A 21,489-nucleotide genomic window follows, 5' to 3' on the forward strand; every position below is an offset into this window, starting at 1 on the left:
CTATATCTACCTACCTACCTATCTATCTATCTTAAATATATACCTATCTATATTTATCTACTCTACCTAATTAACAGAAATAAATCGAGGGAAAGACATAGAGAGAAATATCTCTAATCTACCTATACCTATTGACCTATCTCATCCGCTCTCTACCCGTAACTATCTACAAAGATCTATCGACCTACCGAGACCTCAACCTCTATGCGGTACGAAATGCCGGCGCTAAGGTACCTGGCAGCCAGGAGGCCGACGCCAGGATCCAGACGGTTGGAAAGGCGACACGGGTGAGTTGGGGCTGTCCCGCCCCCCACCCCCCCTTTCTTCAAGCGGCCTGACCCTAACCTCACCCTATTAGTGCCTAACGCCCGGCCTCCCCGTGGTGGTTCTATCTACCTCCACGGGCCTGATTCAGGTGTGGTTGGAGATGCTACCACCGCTGCCTCCTTGGAAGCAGCAGCGATAGCAATGCACGGTGATGCGGCAGGAGGTGTCTGCTACAAGCAAACGCCTTTCCTGCTGCAGAAGTGATCCGACCTGCATCCTAGGACGCAGCATTGGATCACTCGGTCACCGTCGGGGGGGCTTGCGGCACCCAGGGTGCCGCTCCCCCCGCAGAGGACAGGAAACCTCCGTCTTAAGACGGAGATCCCTGTCCTTCTCCCACCTCTGAAACGGCGGCGACGCGCCTCTGTTTACACAAACGGAGGCCGCCGCCGCCACCCTCCCCGCCCCCAGAGGGCAGCAGACTGTCATTCACTGACAGTCTGGTTGCGCAGGACCCGATCGCGCAGGCGCAGAAGGGGTCCCGCGCATGCGCTAAGTACCGAAAGAAAACGGTACTTGGCAACGATGGGGGCGCAGCTCCAACCACATGCCCTATATTGTACGCGAGGATAAGCAGATAGGTAGACTAGAGATTGCTACCTATCCCTACCTATGGTGATCTACAAAGATCCACCGATACCTACGGCCGATGGAACGATCGATCTCTAGCCACCTACATCTATATAGACCTGTCTACAGATCTATTTCTCTCTGCATCTTTCCTATCTATGCAACCTGCAGTACAACTATATATCTCAATGTATCTACAATTAGCTATCGATAGCCATCTCTGTCTCTCTCTATCTAAAGATGGAGCCGCGCTCACTGAGCGTGGCTGCATCGCAGGAGGGGGCCTGCGGCATGCCTAGGCGAGCCCGCGCCTCGGCAGGCCGGCGAGAGCGTACAGAGACGCTCCCATCCACCTTGAAAGGGGACGGAGCCACGGCCAGCGTGGCTCCATCTGTACTTATATCTACATATAGCTATCTCGGGAAAGATAGAGAAAAACAGAGGTGGCTATCTCCAGCTATATCTACCTACCTACCTATCTATCTTAAATATATACCTATCTATATTTATCTACTCTACCTAATTAACAGAAATAAATCGAGGGAAAGACATAGAGAGAAATATCTCTAATCTACCTATACCTATTGACCTATCTCATCCGCTCTCTACCCGTAACTATCTACAAAGATCTATCGACCTACCGAGACCTCCACCTCTATGCGGTACGAAATGCCGGCGCTAAGGTACCTGGCAGCTAGGAGGCCGACGCCAGGATCCAGACGGTTGGAAAGGCGACACGGGTGAGTTGGGGCTGTCCCGCCCCCCACCCCCCCTTCCTTCCCGCGGCCTGACCCTAACCTCCCCCTATTAGTGCCTAACGCCCGGCCTCCCCGCGGTCGTTCTATCTACCTCCACGGGCCTGATTCAGGTGTGGTTGGAGATGCTACCGCCGCTGCCTCCTTGGAAGCAGCAGCGATAGCAATGCACGGTGATGCGGCAGGAGGTGTCTGCTACAAGCAAACGCCTTTCCTGCTGCAGAAGTGATCCGACCTGCGTCCTAGGACGCAGCATTGGATCACTCGGTCACCGTCGGGGGGGCTTACGGCACCCAGGGTGCCGCTCCCCCCGCAGAGTACAGGAAACCTCCGTCTTAAGACGGAGATCCCTGTCCTTCTCCCACCTCTGAAACGGCGGCGACGCGCCTCTGTTTACACAAACGGAGGCCGCCGCCGCCACCCTCCCCGCCCCCAGAGGGCAGCAGACTGTCATTCACTGACAGTCTGGTTGCGCAGGACCCGATCGCGCAGGCGCAGAAGGGGTCCCGCGCATGCGCTAAGTACCGAAAGAAAACGGTACTTGGCAACGACGGGGGCGCAGCTCCAACCACATGCCCTATATTGTACGCGAGGATAAGCAGATAGGTAGACTAGAGATTGCTACCTATCCCTACCTATGGTGATCTACAAAGATCCACCGATACCTACGGCCGATGGAACGATCGATCTCTAGCCACCTACATCTATATAGACCTGTCTACAGATCTATTTCTCTCTGCATCTTTCCTATCTATGCAACCTGCAGTACAACTATATATCTCAATGTATCTACAATTAGCCATCGATAGCCATCTCTGTCTCTCTCTATCTAAAGATGGAGCCGCGCTCACTGAGCGTGGCTGCATCGCAGGAGGGGGCCTGCGGCATGCCTAGGCGAGCCCACGCCTCGGCAGGCCGGCGAGAGCGTACAGAGACGCTCCCATCCACCTTGAAAGGGGACGGAGCCACGGCCAGCGTGGCTCCATCTGTACTTATATCTACATATAGCTATCTCGGGAAAGATAGAGAAAAACAGAGGTGGCTATCTCCAGCTATATCTACCTACCTACCTATCTATCTATCTTAAATATATACCTATCTATATTTATCTACTCTACCTAATTAACAGAAATAAATCGAGGGAAAGACATAGAGAGAAATATCTCTAATCTACCTATACCTATTGACCTATCTCATCCGCTCTCTACCCGTAACTATCTACAAAGATCTATCGACCTACCGAGACCTCCACCTCTATGCGGTACGAAATGCCGGCGCTAAGGTACCTGGCAGCTAGGAGGCCGACGCCAGGATCCAGACGGTTGGAAAGGCGACACGGGTGAGTTGGGGCTGTCCCGCCCCCCACCCCCCCTTCCTTCCCGCGGCCTGACCCTAACCTCCCCCTATTAGTGCCTAACGCCCGGCCTCCCCGCGGTGGTTCTATCTACCTCCACGGGCCTGATTCAGGTGTGGTTGGAGATGCTACCGCCGCTGCCTCCTTGGAAGCAGCAGCGATAGCAATGCACGGTGATGCGGCAGGAGGTGTCTGCTACAAGCAAACGCCTTTCCTGCTGCAGAAGTGATCCGACCTGCGTCCTAGGACGCAGCATTGGATCACTCGGTCACCGTCGGGGGGGCTTACGGCACCCAGGGTGCCGCTCCCCCCGCAGAGTACAGGAAACCTCCGTCTTAAGACGGAGATCCCTGTCCTTCTCCCACCTCTGAAACGGCGGCGACGCGCCTCTGTTTACACAAACGGAGGCCGCCGCCGCCACCCTCCCCGCCCCCAGACGGCAGCAGACTGTCAATCACTGACAGTCTGGTTGCGCAGGACCCGATCGCGCAGGCGCAGAAGGGGTCCCGCGCATGCGCTAAGTACCGAAAGAAAACGGTACTTGGCAACGACGGGGGCGCAGCTCCAACCACATGCCCTATATTGTACGCGAGGATAAGCAGATAGGTAGACTAGAGATTGCTACCTATCCCTACCTATGGTGATCTACAAAGATCCACCGATACCTACGGAACGATCGATCTCTAGCCACCTACATCTATATAGACCTGTCTACAGATCTATTTCTCTCTGCATCTTTCCTATCTATGCAACCTGCAGTACAACTATATATCTCAATGTATCTACAATTAGCTATCGATAGCCATCTCTGTCTCTCTCTATCTAAAGATGGAGCCGCGCTCACTGAGCGTGGCTGCATCGCAGGAGGGGGCCTGCGGCATGCCTAGGCGAGCCCGCGCCTCGGCAGGCCGGCGAGAGCGTACAGAGACGCTCCCATCCACCTTGAAAGGGGACGGAGCCACGGCCAGCGTGGCTCCATCTGTACTTATATCTACATATCGCTATCTCGGGAAAGATAGAGAAAAACAGAGGTAGCTATCTCCAGCTATATCTACCTACCTACCTATCTATCTATCTTAAATATATACCTATCTATATTTATCTACTCTACCTAATTAACAGAAATAAATCGAGGGAAAGACATAGAGAGAAATATCTCTAATCTACCTATACCTATTGACCTATCTCATCCGCTCTCTACCCGTAACTATCTACAAAGATCTATCGACCTACCGAGACCTCAACCTCTATGCGGTACGAAATGCCGGCGCTAAGGTACCTGGCAGCCAGGAGGCCGACGCCAGGATCCAGACGGTTGGAAAGGCGACACGGGTGAGTTGGGGCTGTCCCGCCCCCCACCCCCCCTTTCTTCAAGCGGCCTGACCCTAACCTCACCCTATTAGTGCCTAACGCCCGGCCTCCCCGTGGTGGTTCTATCTACCTCCACGGGCCTGATTCAGGTGTGGTTGGAGATGCTACCACCGCTGCCTCCTTGGAAGCAGCAGCGATAGCAATGCACGGTGATGCGGCAGGAGGTGTCTGCTACAAGCAAACGCCTTTCCTGCTGCAGAAGTGATCCGACCTGCATCCTAGGACGCAGCATTGGATCACTCGGTCACCGTCGGGGGGGCTTGCGGCACCCAGGGTGCCGCTCCCCCCGCAGAGGACAGGAAACCTCCGTCTTAAGACGGAGATCCCTGTCCTTCTCCCACCTCTGAAACGGCGGCGACGCACCTCTGTTTACACAAACGGAGGCCGCCGCCGCCACCCTCCCCGCCCCCAGAGGGCAGCAGACTGTCATTCACTGACAGTCTGGTTGCGCAGGACCCGATCGCGCAGGCGCAGAAGGGGTCCCGCGCATGCGCTAAGTACCGAAAGAAAACGGTACTTGGCAACGATGGGGGCGCAGCTCCAACCACATGCCCTATATTGTACGCGAGGATAAGCAGATAGGTAGACTAGAGATTGCTACCTATCCCTACCTATGGTGATCTACAAAGATCCACCGATACCTACGGCCGATGGAACGATCGATCTCTAGCCACCTACATCTATATAGACCTGTCTACAGATCTATTTCTCTCTGCATCTTTCCTATCTATGCAACCTGCAGTACAACTATATATCTCAATGTATCTACAATTAGCTATCGATAGCTATCTCTGTCTCTCTCTATCTAAAGATGGAGCCGCGCTCACTGAGCGTGGCTGCATCGCAGGAGGGGGCCTGCGGCATGCCTAGGCGAGCCCGCGCCTCGGCAGGCCGGCGAGAGCGTACAGAGACGCTCCCATCCACCTTGAAAGGGGACGGAGCCACGGCCAGCGTGGCTCCATCTGTACTTATATCTACATATAGCTATCTCGGGAAAGATAGAGAAAAACAGAGGTGGCTATCTCCAGCTATATCTACCTACCTACCTATCTATCTTAAATATATACCTATCTATATTTATCTACTCTACCTAATTAACAGAAATAAATCGAGGGAAAGACATAGAGAGAAATATCTCTAATCTACCTATACCTATTGACCTATCTCATCCGCTCTCTACCCGTAACTATCTACAAAGATCTATCGACCTACCGAGACCTCCACCTCTATGCGGTACGAAATGCCGGCGCTAAGGTACCTGGCAGCTAGGAGGCCGACACCAGGATCCAGACGGTTGGAAAGGCGACACGGGTGAGTTGGGGCTGTCCCGCCCCCCACCCCCCCTTCCTTCCCGCGGCCTGACCCTAACCTCCCCCTATTAGTGCCTAACGCCCGGCCTCCCCGCGGTCGTTCTATCTACCTCCACGGGCCTGATTCAGGTGTGGTTGGAGATGCTACCGCCGCTGCCTCCTTGGAAGCAGCAGCGATAGCAATGCACGGTGATGCGGCAGGAGGTGTCTGCTACAAGCAAACGCCTTTCCTGCTGCAGAAGTGATCCGACCTGCGTCCTAGGACGCAGCATTGGATCACTCGGTCACCGTCGGGGGGGCTTACGGCACCCAGGGTGCCGCTCCCCCCGCAGAGTACAGGAAACCTCCGTCTTAAGACGGAGATCCCTGTCCTTCTCCCACCTCTGAAACGGCGGCGACGCGCCTCTGTTTACACAAACGGAGGCCGCCGCCGCCACCCTCCCCGCCCCCAGAGGGCAGCAGACTGTCATTCACTGACAGTCTGGTTGCGCAGGACCCGATCGCGCAGGCGCAGAAGGGGTCCCGCGCATGCGCTAAGTACCGAAAGAAAACGGTACTTGGCAACGACGGGGGCGCAGCTCCAACCACATGCCCTATATTGTACGCGAGGATAAGCAGATAGGTAGACTAGAGATTGCTACCTATCCCTACCTATGGTGATCTACAAAGATCCACCGATACCTACGGCCGATGGAACGATCGATCTCTAGCCACCTACATCTATATAGACCTGTCTACAGATCTATTTCTCTCTGCATCTTTCCTATCTATGCAACCTGCAGTACAACTATATATCTCAATGTATCTACAATTAGCCATCGATAGCCATCTCTGTCTCTCTCTATCTAAAGATGGAGCCGCGCTCACTGAGCGTGGCTGCATCGCAGGAGGGGGCCTGCGGCATGCCTAGGCGAGCCCGCGCCTCGGCAGGCCGGCGAGAGCGTACAGAGACGCTCCCATCCACCTTGAAAGGGGACGGAGCCACGGCCAGCGTGGCTCCATCTGTACTTATATCTACATATAGCTATCTCGGGAAAGATAGAGAAAAACAGAGGTGGCTATCTCCAGCTATATCTACCTACCTACCTATCTATCTATCTTAAATATATACCTATCTATATTTATCTACTCTACCTAATTAACAGAAATAAATCGAGGGAAAGACATAGAGAGAAATATCTCTAATCTACCTATACCTATTGACCTATCTCATCCGCTCTCTACCCGTAACTATCTACAAAGATCTATCGACCTACCGAGACCTCCACCTCTATGCGGTACGAAATGCCGGCGCTAAGGTACCTGGCAGCTAGGAGGCCGACGCCAGGATCCAGACGGTTGGAAAGGCGACACGGGTGAGTTGGGGCTGTCCCGCCCCCCACCCCCCCTTCCTTCCCGCGGCCTGACCCTAACCTCCCCCTATTAGTGCCTAACGCCCGGCCTCCCCGCGGTGGTTCTATCTACCTCCACGGGCCTGATTCAGGTGTGGTTGGAGATGCTACCGCCGCTGCCTCCTTGGAAGCAGCAGCGATAGCAATGCACGGTGATGCGGCAGGAGGTGTCTGCTACAAGCAAACGCCTTTCCTGCTGCAGAAGTGATCCGACCTGCGTCCTAGGACGCAGCATTGGATCACTCGGTCACCGTCGGGGGGGCTTACGGCACCCAGGGTGCCGCTCCCCCCGCAGAGTACAGGAAACCTCCGTCTTAAGACGGAGATCCCTGTCCTTCTCCCACCTCTGAAACGGCGGCGACGCACCTCTGTTTACACAAACGGAGGCCGCCGCCGCCACCCTCCCCGCCCCCAGAGGGCAGCAGACTGTCAATCACTGACAGTCTGGTTGCGCAGGACCCGATCGCGCAGGCGCAGAAGGGGTCCCGCGCATGCGCTAAGTACCGAAAGAAAACGGTACTTGGCAACGACGGGGGCGCAGCTCCAACCACATGCCCTATATTGTACGCGAGGATAAGCAGATAGGTAGACTAGAGATTGCTACCTATCCCTACCTATGGTGATCTACAAAGATCCACCGATACCTACGGAACGATCGATCTCTAGCCACCTACATCTATATAGACCTGTCTACAGATCTATTTCTCTCTGCATCTTTCCTATCTATGCAACCTGCAGTACAACTATATATCTCAATGTATCTACAATTAGCTATCGATAGCCATCTCTGTCTCTCTCTATCTAAAGATGGAGCCGCGCTCACTGAGCGTGGCTGCATCGCAGGAGGGGGCCTGCGGCATGCCTAGGCGAGCCCGCGCCTCGGCAGGCCGGCGAGAGCGTACAGAGACGCTCCCATCCACCTTGAAAGGGGACGGAGCCACGGCCAGCGTGGCTCCATCTGTACTTATATCTACATATAGCTATCTCGGGAAAGATAGAGAAAAACAGAGGTGGCTATCTCCAGCTATATCTACCTACCTACCTATCTATCTATCTTAAATATATACCTATCTATATTTATCTACTCTACCTAATTAACAGAAATAAATCGAGGGAAAGACATAGAGAGAAATATCTCTAATCTACCTATACCTATTGACCTATCTCATCCGCTCTCTACCCGTAACTATCTACAAAGATCTATCGACCTACCGAGACCTCCACCTCTATGCGGTACGAAATGCCGGCGCTAAGGTACCTGGCAGCCAGGAGGCCGACGCCAGGATCCAGACGGTTGGAAAGGCGACACGGGTGAGTTGGGGCTGTCCCGCCCCCCACCCCCCCTTTCTTCAAGCGGCCTGACCCTAACCTCACCCTATTAGTGCCTAACGCCCGGCCTCCCCGTGGTGGTTCTATCTACCTCCACGGGCCTGATTCAGGTGTGGTTGGAGATGCTACCACCGCTGCCTCCTTGGAAGCAGCAGCGATAGCAATGCACGGTGATGCGGCAGGAGGTGTCTGCTACAAGCAAACGCCTTTCCTGCTGCAGAAGTGATCCGACCTGCATCCTAGGACGCAGCATTGGATCACTCGGTCACCGTCGGGGGGGCTTGCGGCACCCAGGGTGCCGCTCCCCCCGCAGAGGACAGGAAACCTCCGTCTTAAGACGGAGATCCCTGTCCTTCTCCCACCTCTGAAACGGCGGCGACGCGCCTCTGTTTACACAAACGGAGGCCGCCGCCGCCACCCTCCCCGCCCCCAGAGGGCAGCAGACTGTCATTCACTGACAGTCTGGTTGCGCAGGACCCGATCGCGCAGGCGCAGAAGGGGTCCCGCGCATGCGCTAAGTACCGAAAGAAAACGGTACTTGGCAACGATGGGGGCGCAGCTCCAACCACATGCCCTATATTGTACGCGAGGATAAGCAGATAGGTAGACTAGAGATTGCTACCTATCCCTACCTATGGTGATCTACAAAGATCCACCGATACCTACGGCCGATGGAACGATCGATCTCTAGCCACCTACATCTATATAGACCTGTCTACAGATCTATTTCTCTCTGCATCTTTCCTATCTATGCAACCTGCAGTACAACTATATATCTCAATGTATCTACAATTAGCTATCGATAGCCATCTCTGTCTCTCTCTATCTAAAGATGGAGCCGCGCTCACTGAGCGTGGCTGCATCGCAGGAGGGGGCCTGCGGCATGCCTAGGCGAGCCCGCGCCTCGGCAGGCCGGCGAGAGCGTACAGAGACGCTCCCATCCACCTTGAAAGGGGACGGAGCCACGGCCAGCGTGGCTCCATCTGTACTTATATCTACATATAGCTATCTCGGGAAAGATAGAGAAAAACAGAGGTGGCTATCTCCAGCTATATCTACCTACCTACCTATCTATCTTAAATATATACCTATCTATATTTATCTACTCTACCTAATTAACAGAAATAAATCGAGGGAAAGACATAGAGAGAAATATCTCTAATCTACCTATACCTATTGACCTATCTCATCCGCTCTCTACCCGTAACTATCTACAAAGATCTATCGACCTACCGAGACCTCCACCTCTATGCGGTACGAAATGCCGGCGCTAAGGTACCTGGCAGCTAGGAGGCCGACGCCAGGATCCAGACGGTTGGAAAGGCGACACGGGTGAGTTGGGGCTGTCCCGCCCCCCACCCCCCCTTCCTTCCCGCGGCCTGACCCTAACCTCCCCCTATTAGTGCCTAACGCCCGGCCTCCCCGCGGTCGTTCTATCTACCTCCACGGGCCTGATTCAGGTGTGGTTGGAGATGCTACCGCCGCTGCCTCCTTGGAAGCAGCAGCGATAGCAATGCACGGTGATGCGGCAGGAGGTGTCTGCTACAAGCAAACGCCTTTCCTGCTGCAGAAGTGATCCGACCTGCGTCCTAGGACGCAGCATTGGATCACTCGGTCACCGTCGGGGGGGCTTACGGCACCCAGGGTGCCGCTCCCCCCGCAGAGTACAGGAAACCTCCGTCTTAAGACGGAGATCCCTGTCCTTCTCCCACCTCTGAAACGGCGGCGACGCGCCTCTGTTTACACAAACGGAGGCCGCCGCCGCCACCCTCCCCGCCCCCAGAGGGCAGCAGACTGTCATTCACTGACAGTCTGGTTGCGCAGGACCCGATCGCGCAGGCGCAGAAGGGGTCCCGCGCATGCGCTAAGTACCGAAAGAAAACGGTACTTGGCAACGACGGGGGCGCAGCTCCAACCACATGCCCTATATTGTACGCGAGGATAAGCAGATAGGTAGACTAGAGATTGCTACCTATCCCTACCTATGGTGATCTACAAAGATCCACCGATACCTACGGCCGATGGAACGATCGATCTCTAGCCACCTACATCTATATAGACCTGTCTACAGATCTATTTCTCTCTGCATCTTTCCTATCTATGCAACCTGCAGTACAACTATATATCTCAATGTATCTACAATTAGCCATCGATAGCCATCTCTGTCTCTCTCTATCTAAAGATGGAGCCGCGCTCACTGAGCGTGGCTGCATCGCAGGAGGGGGCCTGCGGCATGCCTAGGCGAGCCCGCGCCTCGGCAGGCCGGCGAGAGCGTACAGAGACGCTCCCATCCACCTTGAAAGGGGACGGAGCCACGGCCAGCGTGGCTCCATCTGTACTTATATCTACATATAGCTATCTCGGGAAAGATAGAGAAAAACAGAGGTGGCTATCTCCAGCTATATCTACCTACCTACCTATCTATCTATCTTAAATATATACCTATCTATATTTATCTACTCTACCTAATTAACAGAAATAAATCGAGGGAAAGACATAGAGAGAAATATCTCTAATCTACCTATACCTATTGACCTATCTCATCCGCTCTCTACCCGTAACTATCTACAAAGATCTATCGACCTACCGAGACCTCCACCTCTATGCGGTACGAAATGCCGGCGCTAAGGTACCTGGCAGCTAGGAGGCCGACGCCAGGATCCAGACGGTTGGAAAGGCGACACGGGTGAGTTGGGGCTGTCCCGCCCCCCACCCCCCCTTCCTTCCCGCGGCCTGACCCTAACCTCCCCCTATTAGTGCCTAACGCCCGGCCTCCCCGCGGTGGTTCTATCTACCTCCACGGGCCTGATTCAGGTGTGGTTGGAGATGCTACCGCCGCTGCCTCCTTGGAAGCAGCAGCGATAGCAATGCACGGTGATGCGGCAGGAGGTGTCTGCTACAAGCAAACGCCTTTCCTGCTGCAGAAGTGATCCGACCTGCGTCCTAGGACGCAGCATTGGATCACTCGGTCACCGTCGGGGGGGCTTACGGCACCCAGGGTGCCGCTCCCCCCGCAGAGTACAGGAAACCTCCGTCTTAAGACGGAGATCCCTGTCCTTCTCCCACCTCTGAAACGGCGGCGACGCACCTCTGTTTACACAAACGGAGGCCGCCGCCGCCACCCTCCCCGCCCCCAGAGGGCAGCAGACTGTCAATCACTGACAGTCTGGTTGCGCAGGACCCGATCGCGCAGGCGCAGAAGGGGTCCCGCGCATGCGCTAAGTACCGAAAGAAAACGGTACTTGGCAACGACGGGGGCGCAGCTCCAACCACATGCCCTATATTGTACGCGAGGATAAGCAGATAGGTAGACTAGAGATTGCTACCTATCCCTACCTATGGTGATCTACAAAGATCCACCGATACCTACGGAACGATCGATCTCTAGCCACCTACATCTATATAGACCTGTCTACAGATCTATTTCTCTCTGCATCTTTCCTATCTATGCAACCTGCAGTACAACTATATATCTCAATGTATCTACAATTAGCTATCGATAGCCATCTCTGTCTCTCTCTATCTAAAGATGGAGCCGCGCTCACTGAGCGTGGCTGCATCGCAGGAGGGGGCCTGCGGCATGCCTAGGCGAGCCCGCGCCTCGGCAGGCCGGCGAGAGCGTACAGAGACGCTCCCATCCACCTTGAAAGGGGACGGAGCCACGGCCAGCGTGGCTCCATCTGTACTTATATCTACATATAGCTATCTCGGGAAAGATAGAGAAAAACAGAGGTGGCTATCTCCAGCTATATCTACCTACCTACCTATCTATCTATCTTAAATATATACCTATCTATATTTATCTACTCTACCTAATTAACAGAAATAAATCGAGGGAAAGACATAGAGAGAAATATCTCTAATCTACCTATACCTATTGACCTATCTCATCCGCTCTCTACCCGTAACTATCTACAAAGATCTATCGACCTACCGAGACCTCCACCTCTATGCGGTACGAAATGCCGGCGCTAAGGTACCTGGCAGCCAGGAGGCCGACGCCAGGATCCAGACGGTTGGAAAGGCGACACGGGTGAGTTGGGGCTGTCCCGCCCCCCACCCCCCCTTTCTTCAAGCGGCCTGACCCTAACCTCACCCTATTAGTGCCTAACGCCCGGCCTCCCCGTGGTGGTTCTATCTACCTCCACGGGCCTGATTCAGGTGTGGTTGGAGATGCTACCACCGCTGCCTCCTTGGAAGCAGCAGCGATAGCAATGCACGGTGATGCGGCAGGAGGTGTCTGCTACAAGCAAACGCCTTTCCTGCTGCAGAAGTGATCCGACCTGCATCCTAGGACGCAGCATTGGATCACTCGGTCACCGTCGGGGGGGCTTGCGGCACCCAGGGTGCCGCTCCCCCCGCAGAGGACAGGAAACCTCCGTCTTAAGACGGAGATCCCTGTCCTTCTCCCACCTCTGAAACGGCGGCGACGCGCCTCTGTTTACACAAACGGAGGCCGCCGCCGCCACCCTCCCCGCCCCCAGAGGGCAGCAGACTGTCATTCACTGACAGTCTGGTTGCGCAGGACCCGATCGCGCAGGCGCAGAAGGGGTCCCGCGCATGCGCTAAGTACCGAAAGAAAACGGTACTTGGCAACGATGGGGGCGCAGCTCCAACCACATGCCCTATATTGTACGCGAGGATAAGCAGATAGGTAGACTAGAGATTGCTACCTATCCCTACCTATGGTGATCTACAAAGATCCACCGATACCTACGGCCGATGGAACGATCGATCTCTAGCCACCTACATCTATATAGACCTGTCTACAGATCTATTTCTCTCTGCATCTTTCCTATCTATGCAACCTGCAGTACAACTATATATCTCAATGTATCTACAATTAGCTATCGATAGCCATCTCTGTCTCTCTCTATCTAAAGATGGAGCCGCGCTCACTGAGCGTGGCTGCATCGCAGGAGGGGGCCTGCGGCATGCCTAGGCGAGCCCGCGCCTCGGCAGGCCGGCGAGAGCGTAGAGACGCTCCCATCCACCTTGAAAGGGGACGGAGCCACGGCCAGCGTGGCTCCATCTGTACTTATATCTACATATAGCTATCTCGGGAAAGATAGAGAAAAACAGAGGTGGCTATCTCCAGCTATATCTACCTACCTACCTATCTATCTATCTTAAATATATACCTATCTATATTTATCTACTCTACCTAATTAACAGAAATAAATCGAGGGAAAGACATAGAGAGAAATATCTCTAATCTACCTATACCTATTGACCTATCTCATCCGCTCTCTACCCGTAACTATCTACAAAGATCTATCGACCTACCGAGACCTCCACCTCTATGCGGTACGAAATGCCGGCGCTAAGGTACCTGGCAGCCAGGAGGCCGACGCCAGGATCCAGACGGTTGGAAAGGCGACACGGGTGAGTTGGGGCTGTCCCGCCCCCCACCCCCCCTTTCTTCAAGCGGCCTGACCCTAACCTCACCCTATTAGTGCCTAACGCCCGGCCTCCCCGTGGTGGTTCTATCTACCTCCACGGGCCTGATTCAGGTGTGGTTGGAGATGCTACCACCGCTGCCTCCTTGGAAGCAGCAGCGATAGCAATGCACGGTGATGCGGCAGGAGGTGTCTGCTACAAGCAAACGCCTTTCCTGCTGCAGAAGTGATCCGACCTGCATCCTAGGACGCAGCATTGGATCACTCGGTCACCGTCGGGGGGGCTTGCGGCACCCAGGGTGCCGCTCCCCCCGCAGAGGACAGGAAACCTCCGTCTTAAGACGGAGATCCCTGTCCTTCTCCCACCTCTGAAACGGCGGCGACGCGCCTCTGTTTACACAAACGGAGGCCGCCGCCGCCACCCTCCCCGCCCCCAGAGGGCAGCAGACTGTCATTCACTGACAGTCTGGTTGCGCAGGACCCGATCGCGCAGGCGCAGAAGGGGTCCCGCGCATGCGCTAAGTACCGAAAGAAAACGGTACTTGGCAACGATGGGGGCGCAGCTCCAACCACATGCCCTATATTGTACGCGAGGATAAGCAGATAGGTAGACTAGAGATTGCTACCTATCCCTACCTATGGTGATCTACAAAGATCCACCGATACCTACGGCCGATGGAACGATCGATCTCTAGCCACCTACATCTATATAGACCTGTCTACAGATCTATTTCTCTCTGCATCTTTCCTATCTATGCAACCTGCAGTACAACTATATATCTCAATGTATCTACAATTAGCTATCGATAGCCATCTCTGTCTCTCTCTATCTAAAGATGGAGCCGCGCTCACTGAGCGTGGCTGCATCGCAGGAGGGGGCCTGCGGCATGCCTAGGCGAGCCCGCGCCTCGGCAGGCCGGCGAGAGCGTACAGAGACGCTCCCATCCACCTTGAAAGGGGACGGAGCCACGGCCAGCGTGGCTCCATCTGTACTTATATCTACATATAGCTATCTCGGGAAAGATAGAGAAAAACAGAGGTGGCTATCTCCAGCTATATCTACCTACCTACCTATCTATCTATCTTAAATATATACCTATCTATATTTATCTACTCTACCTAATTAACAGAAATAAATCGAGGGAAAGACATAGAGAGAAATATCTCTAATCTACCTATACCTATTGACCTATCTCATCCGCTCTCTACCCGTAACTATCTACAAAGATCTATCGACCTACCGAGACCTCCACCTCTATGCGGTACGAAATGCCGGCGCTAAGGTACCTGGCAGCCAGGAGGCCGACGCCAGGATCCAGACGGTTGGAAAGGCGACACGGGTGAGTTGGGGCTGTCCCGCCCCCCACCCCCCCTTTCTTCAAGCGGCCTGACCCTAACCTCACCCTATTAGTGCCTAACGCCCGGCCTCCCCGTGGTGGTTCTATCTACCTCCACGGGCCTGATTCAGGTGTGGTTGGAGATGCTACCACCGCTGCCTCCTTGGAAGCAGCAGCGATAGCAATGCACGGTGATGCGGCAGGAGGTGTCTGCTACAAGCAAACGCCTTTCCTGCTGCAGAAGTGATCCGACCTGCATCCTAGGACGCAGCATTGGATCACTCGGTCACCGTCGGGGGGGCTTGCGGCACCCAGGGTGCCGCTCCCCCCGCAGAGGACAGGAAACCTCCGTCTTAAGACGGAGATCCCTGTCCTTCTCCCACCTCTGAAACGGCGGCGACGCGCCTCTGTTTACACAAACGGAGGCCGCCGCCGCCACCCTCCCCGCCCCCAGAGGGCAGCAGACTGTCATTCACTGACAGTCTGGTTGCGCAGGACCCGATCGCGCAGGCGCAGAAGGGGTCCCGCGCATGCGCTAAGTACCGAAAGAAAACGGTACTTGGCAACGATGGGGGCGCAGCTCCAACCACATGCCCTATATTGTACGCGAGGATAAGCAGATAGGTAGACTAGAGATTGCTACCTATCCCTACCTATGGTGATCTACAAAGATCCACCGATACCTACGGCCGATGGAACGATCGATCTCTAGCCACCTACATCTATATAGACCTGTCTACAGATCTATTTCTCTCTGCATCTTTCCTATCTATGCAACCTGCAGTACAACTATATATCTCAATGTATCTACAATTAGCTATCGATAGCCATCTCTGTCTCTCTCTATCTAAAGATGGAGCCGCGCTCACTGAGCGTGGCTGCATCGCAGGAGGGGGCCTGCGGCATGCCTAGGCGAGCCCGCGCCTCGGCAGGCCGGCGAGAGCGTACAGAGACGCTCCCATCCACCTTGAAAGGGGACGGAGCCACGGCCAGCGTGGCTCCATCTGTACTTATATCTACATATAGCTATCTCGGGAAAGATAGAGAAAAACAGAGGTGGCTATCTCCAGCTATATCTACCTACCTACCTATCTATCTTAAATATATACCTATCTATATTTATCTACTCTACCTAATTAACAGAAATAAATCGAGGGAAAGACATAGAGAGAAATATCTCTAATCTACCTATACCTATTGACCTATCTCATCCGCTCTCTACCCGTAACTATCTACAAAGATCTATCGACCTACCGAGACCTCCACCTCTATGCGGTACGAAATGCCGGCGCTAAGGTACCTGGCAGCCAGGAGGCCGACGCCAGGATCCAGACGGTTGGAAAGGCGACACGGGTGAGTTGGGGCTGTCCCGCCCCCCACCCCCCCTTTCTTCAAGCGGCCTGACCCTAACCTCACCCTATTAGTGCCTAACGCCCGGCCTCCCCGTGGTGGTTCTATCTACCTCCACGGGCCTGATTCAGGTGTGGTTGGAGATGCTACCACCGCTGCCTCCTTGGAAGCAGCAGCGATAGCAATGCACGGTGATGCGGCAGGAGGTGTCTGCTACAAGCAAACGCCTTTCCTGCTGCAGAAGTGATCCGACCTGCATCCTAGGACGCAGCATTGGATCACTCGGTCACCGTCGGGGGGGCTTGCGGCACCCAGGGTGCCGCTCCCCCCGCAGAGGACAGGAAACCTCCGTCTTAAGACGGAGATCCCTGTCCTTCTCCCACCTCTGAAACGGCGGCGACGCGCCTCTGTTTACACAAACGGAGGCCGCCGCCGCCACCCTCCCCGCCCCCAGAGGGCAGCAGACTGTCATTCACTGACAGTCTGGTTGCGCAGGACCCGATCGCGCAGGCGCAGAAGGGGTCCCGCGCATGCGCTAAGTACCGAAAGAAAACGGTACTTGGCAACGACGGGGGCGCAGCTCCAACCACATGCCCTATATTGTACGCGAGGATAAGCAGATAGGTAGACTAGAGATTGCTACCTATCCCTACCTATGGTGATCTACAAAGATCCACCGATACCTACGGCCGATGGAACGATCGATCTCTAGCCACCTACATCTATATAGACCTGTCTACAGATCTATTTCTCTCTGCATCTTTCCTATCTATGCAACCTGCAGTACAACTATATATCTCAATGTATCTACAATTAGCTATCGATAGCCATCTCTGTCTCTCTCTATCTAAAGATGGAGCCGCGCTCACTGAGCGTGGCTGCATCGCAGGAGGGGGCCTGCGGCATGCCTAGGCGAGCCCGCGCCTCGGCAGGCCGGCGAGAGCGTACAGAGACGCTCCCATCCACCTTGAAAGGGGACGGAGCCACGGCCAGCGTGGCTCCATCTGTACTTATATCTACATATAGCTATCTCGGGAAAGATAGAGAAAAACAGAGGTGGCTATCTCCAGCTATATCTACCTACCTACCTATCTATCTATCTTAAATATATACCTATCTATATTTATCTACTCTACCTAATTAACAGAAATAAATCGAGGGAAAGACATAGAGAGAAATATCTCTAATCTACCTATACCTATTGACCTATCTCATCCGCTCTCTACCCGTAACTATCTACAAAGATCTATCGACCTACCGAGACCTCCACCTCTATGCGGTACGAAATGCCGGCGCTAAGGTACCTGGCAGCTAGGAGGCCGACGCCAGGATCCAGACGGTTGGAAAGGCGACACGGGTGAGTTGGGGCTGTCCCGCCCCCCACCCCCCCTTCCTTCCCGCGGCCTGACCCTAACCTCCCCCTATTAGTGCCTAACGCCCGGCCTCCCCGCGGTGGTTCTATCTACCTCCACGGGCCTGATTCAGGTGTGGTTGGAGATGCTACCGCCGCTGCCTCCTTGGAAGCAGCAGCGATAGCAATGCACGGTGATGCGGCAGGAGGTGTCTGCTACAAGCAAACGCCTTTCCTGCTGCAGAAGTGATCCGACCTGCGTCCTAGGACGCAGCATTGGATCACTCGGTCACCGTCGGGGGGGCTTACGGCACCCAGGGTGCCGCTCCCCCCGCAGAGTACAGGAAACCTCCGTCTTAAGACGGAGATCCCTGTCCTTCTCCCACCTCTGAAACGGCGGCGACGCACCTCTGTTTACACAAACGGAGGCCGCCGCCGCCACCCTCCCCGCCCCCAGAGGGCAGCAGACTGTCAATCACTGACAGTCTGGTTGCGCAGGACCCGATCGCGCAGGCGCAGAAGGGGTCCCGCGCATGCGCTAAGTACCGAAAGAAAACGGTACTTGGCAACGACGGGGGCGCAGCTCCAACCACATGCCCTATATTGTACGCGAGGATAAGCAGATAGGTAGACTAGAGATTGCTACCTATCCCTACCTATGGTGATCTACAAAGATCCACCGATACCTACGGAACGATCGATCTCTAGCCACCTACATCTATATAGACCTGTCTACAGATCTATTTCTCTCTGCATCTTTCCTATCTATGCAACCTGCAGTACAACTATATATCTCAATGTATCTACAATTAGCTATCGATAGCCATCTCTGTCTCTCTCTATCTAAAGATGGAGCCGCGCTCACTGAGCGTGGCTGCATCGCAGGAGGGGGCCTGCGGCATGCCTAGGCGAGCCCGCGCCTCGGCAGGCCGGCGAGAGCGTACAGAGACGCTCCCATCCACCTTGAAAGGGGACGGAGCCACGGCCAGCGTGGCTCCATCTGTACTTATATCTACATATAGCTATCTCGGGAAAGATAGAGAAAAACAGAGGTGGCTATCTCCAGCTATATCTACCTACCTACCTATCTATCTATCTTAAATATATACCTATCTATATTTATCTACTCTACCTAATTAACAGAAATAAATCGAGGGAAAGACATAGAGAGAAATATCTCTAATCTACCTATACCTATTGACCTATCTCATCCGCTCTCTACCCGTAACTATCTACAAAGATCTATCGACCTACCGAGACCTCCACCTCTATGCGGTACGAAATGCCGGCGCTAAGGTACCTGGCAGCCAGGAGGCCGACGCCAGGATCCAGACGGTTGGAAAGGCGACACGGGTGAGTTGGGGCTGTCCCGCCCCCCACCCCCCCTTTCTTCAAGCGGCCTGACCCTAACCTCACCCTATTAGTGCCTAACGCCCGGCCTCCCCGTGGTGGTTCTATCTACCTCCACGGGCCTGATTCAGGTGTGGTTGGAGATGCTACCACCGCTGCCTCCTTGGAAGCAGCAGCGATAGCAATGCACGGTGATGCGGCAGGAGGTGTCTGCTACAAGCAAACGCCTTTCCTGCTGCAGAAGTGATCCGACCTGCATCCTAGGACGCAGCATTGGATCACTCGGTCACCGTCGGGGGGGCTTGCGGCACCCAGGGTGCCGCTCCCCCCGCAGAGGACAGGAAACCTCTGTCTTAAGACGGAGATCCCTGTCCTTCTCCCACCTCTGAAACGGCGGCGACGCGCCTCTGTTTACACAAACGGAGGCCGCCGCCGCCACCCTCCCCGCCCCCAGAGGGCAGCAGACTGTCATTCACTGACAGTCTGGTTGCGCAGGACCCGATCGCGCAGGCGCAGAAGGGGTCCCGCGCATGCGCTAAGTACCGAAAGAAAACGGTACTTGGCAACGATGGGGGCGCAGCTCCAACCACATGCCCTATATTGTACGCGAGGATAAGCAGATAGGTAGACTAGAGATTGCTACCTATCCCTACCTATGGTGATCTACAAAGATCCACCGATACCTACGGCCAATGGAACGATCGATCTCTAGCCACCTACATCTATATAGACCTGTCTACAGATCTATTTCTCTCTGCATCTTTCCTATCTATGCAACCTGCAGTACAACTATATATCTCAATGTATCTACAATTAGCTATCGATAGCCATCTCTGTCTCTCTCTATCTAAAGATGGAGCCGCGCTCACTGAGCGTGGCTGCATCGCAGGAGGGGGCCTGCGGCATGCCTAGGCGAGCCCGCGCCTCGGCAGGCCGGCGAGAGCGTACAGAGACGCTCCCATCCACCTTGAAAGGGGACGGAGCCACGGCCAGCGTGGCTCCATCTGTACTTATATCTACATATAGCTATCTCGGGAAAGATAGAGAAAAACAGAGGTGGCTATCTCCAGCTATATCTACCTACCTACCTATCTATCTTAAATATATACCTATCTATATTTATCTACTCTACCTAATTAACAGAAATAAATCGAGGGAAAGACATAGAGAGAAATATCTCTAATCTACCTATACCTATTGACCTATCTCATCCGCTCTCTACCCGTAACTATCTACAAAGATCTATCGACCTACCGAGACCTCCACCTCTATGCGGTACGAAATGCCGGCGCTAAGGTACCTGGCAGCTAGGAGGCCGACGCCAGGATCCAGACGGTTGGAAAGGCGACACGGGTGAGTTGGGGCTGTCCCGCCCCCCACCCCCCCTTCCTTCCCGCGGCCTGACCCTAACCTCCCCCTATTAGTGCCTAACGCCCGGCCTCCCCGCGGTCGTTCTATCTACCTCCACGGGCCTGATTCAGGTGTGGTTGGAGATGCTACCGCCGCTGCCTCCTTGGAAGCAGCAGCGATAGCAATGCACGGTGATGCGGCAGGAGGTGTCTGCTACAAGCAAACGCCTTTCCTGCTGCAGAAGTGATCCGACCTGCGTCCTAGGACGCAGCATTGGATCACTCGGTCACCGTCGGGGGGGCTTACGGCACCCAGGGTGCCGCTCCCCCCGCAGAGTACAGGAAACCTCCGTCTTAAGACGGAGATCCCTGTCCTTCTCCCACCTCTGAAACGGCGGCGACGCGCCTCTGTTTACACAAACGGAGGCCGCCGCCGCCACCCTCCCCGCCCCCAGAGGGCAGCAGACTGTCATTCACTGACAGTCTGGTTGCGCAGGACCCGATCGCGCAGGCGCAGAAGGGGTCCCGCGCATGCGCTAAGTACCGAAAGAAAACGGTACTTGGCAACGACGGGGGCGCAGCTCCAACCACATGCCCTATATTGTACGCGAGGATAAGCAGATAGGTAGACTAGAGATTGCTACCTATCCCTACCTATGGTGATCTACAAAGATCCACCGATACCTACGGCCGATGGAACGATCGATCTCTAGCCACCTACATCTATATAGACCTGTCTACAGATCTATTTCTCTCTGCATCTTTCCTATCTATGCAACCTGCAGTACAACTATATATCTCAATGTATCTACAATTAGCTATCGATAGCCATCTCTGTCTCTCTCTATCTAAAGATGGAGCCGCGCTCACTGAGCGTGGCTGCATCGCAGGAGGGGGCCTGCGGCATGCCTAGGCGAGCCCGCGCCTCGGCAGGCCGGCGAGAGCG

Source organism: Pseudophryne corroboree, chromosome 4 (assembly GCF_028390025.1).
Source record: "Pseudophryne corroboree isolate aPseCor3 chromosome 4, aPseCor3.hap2, whole genome shotgun sequence".
Taxonomy (NCBI): Eukaryota; Metazoa; Chordata; class Amphibia; order Anura; family Myobatrachidae; genus Pseudophryne; species Pseudophryne corroboree.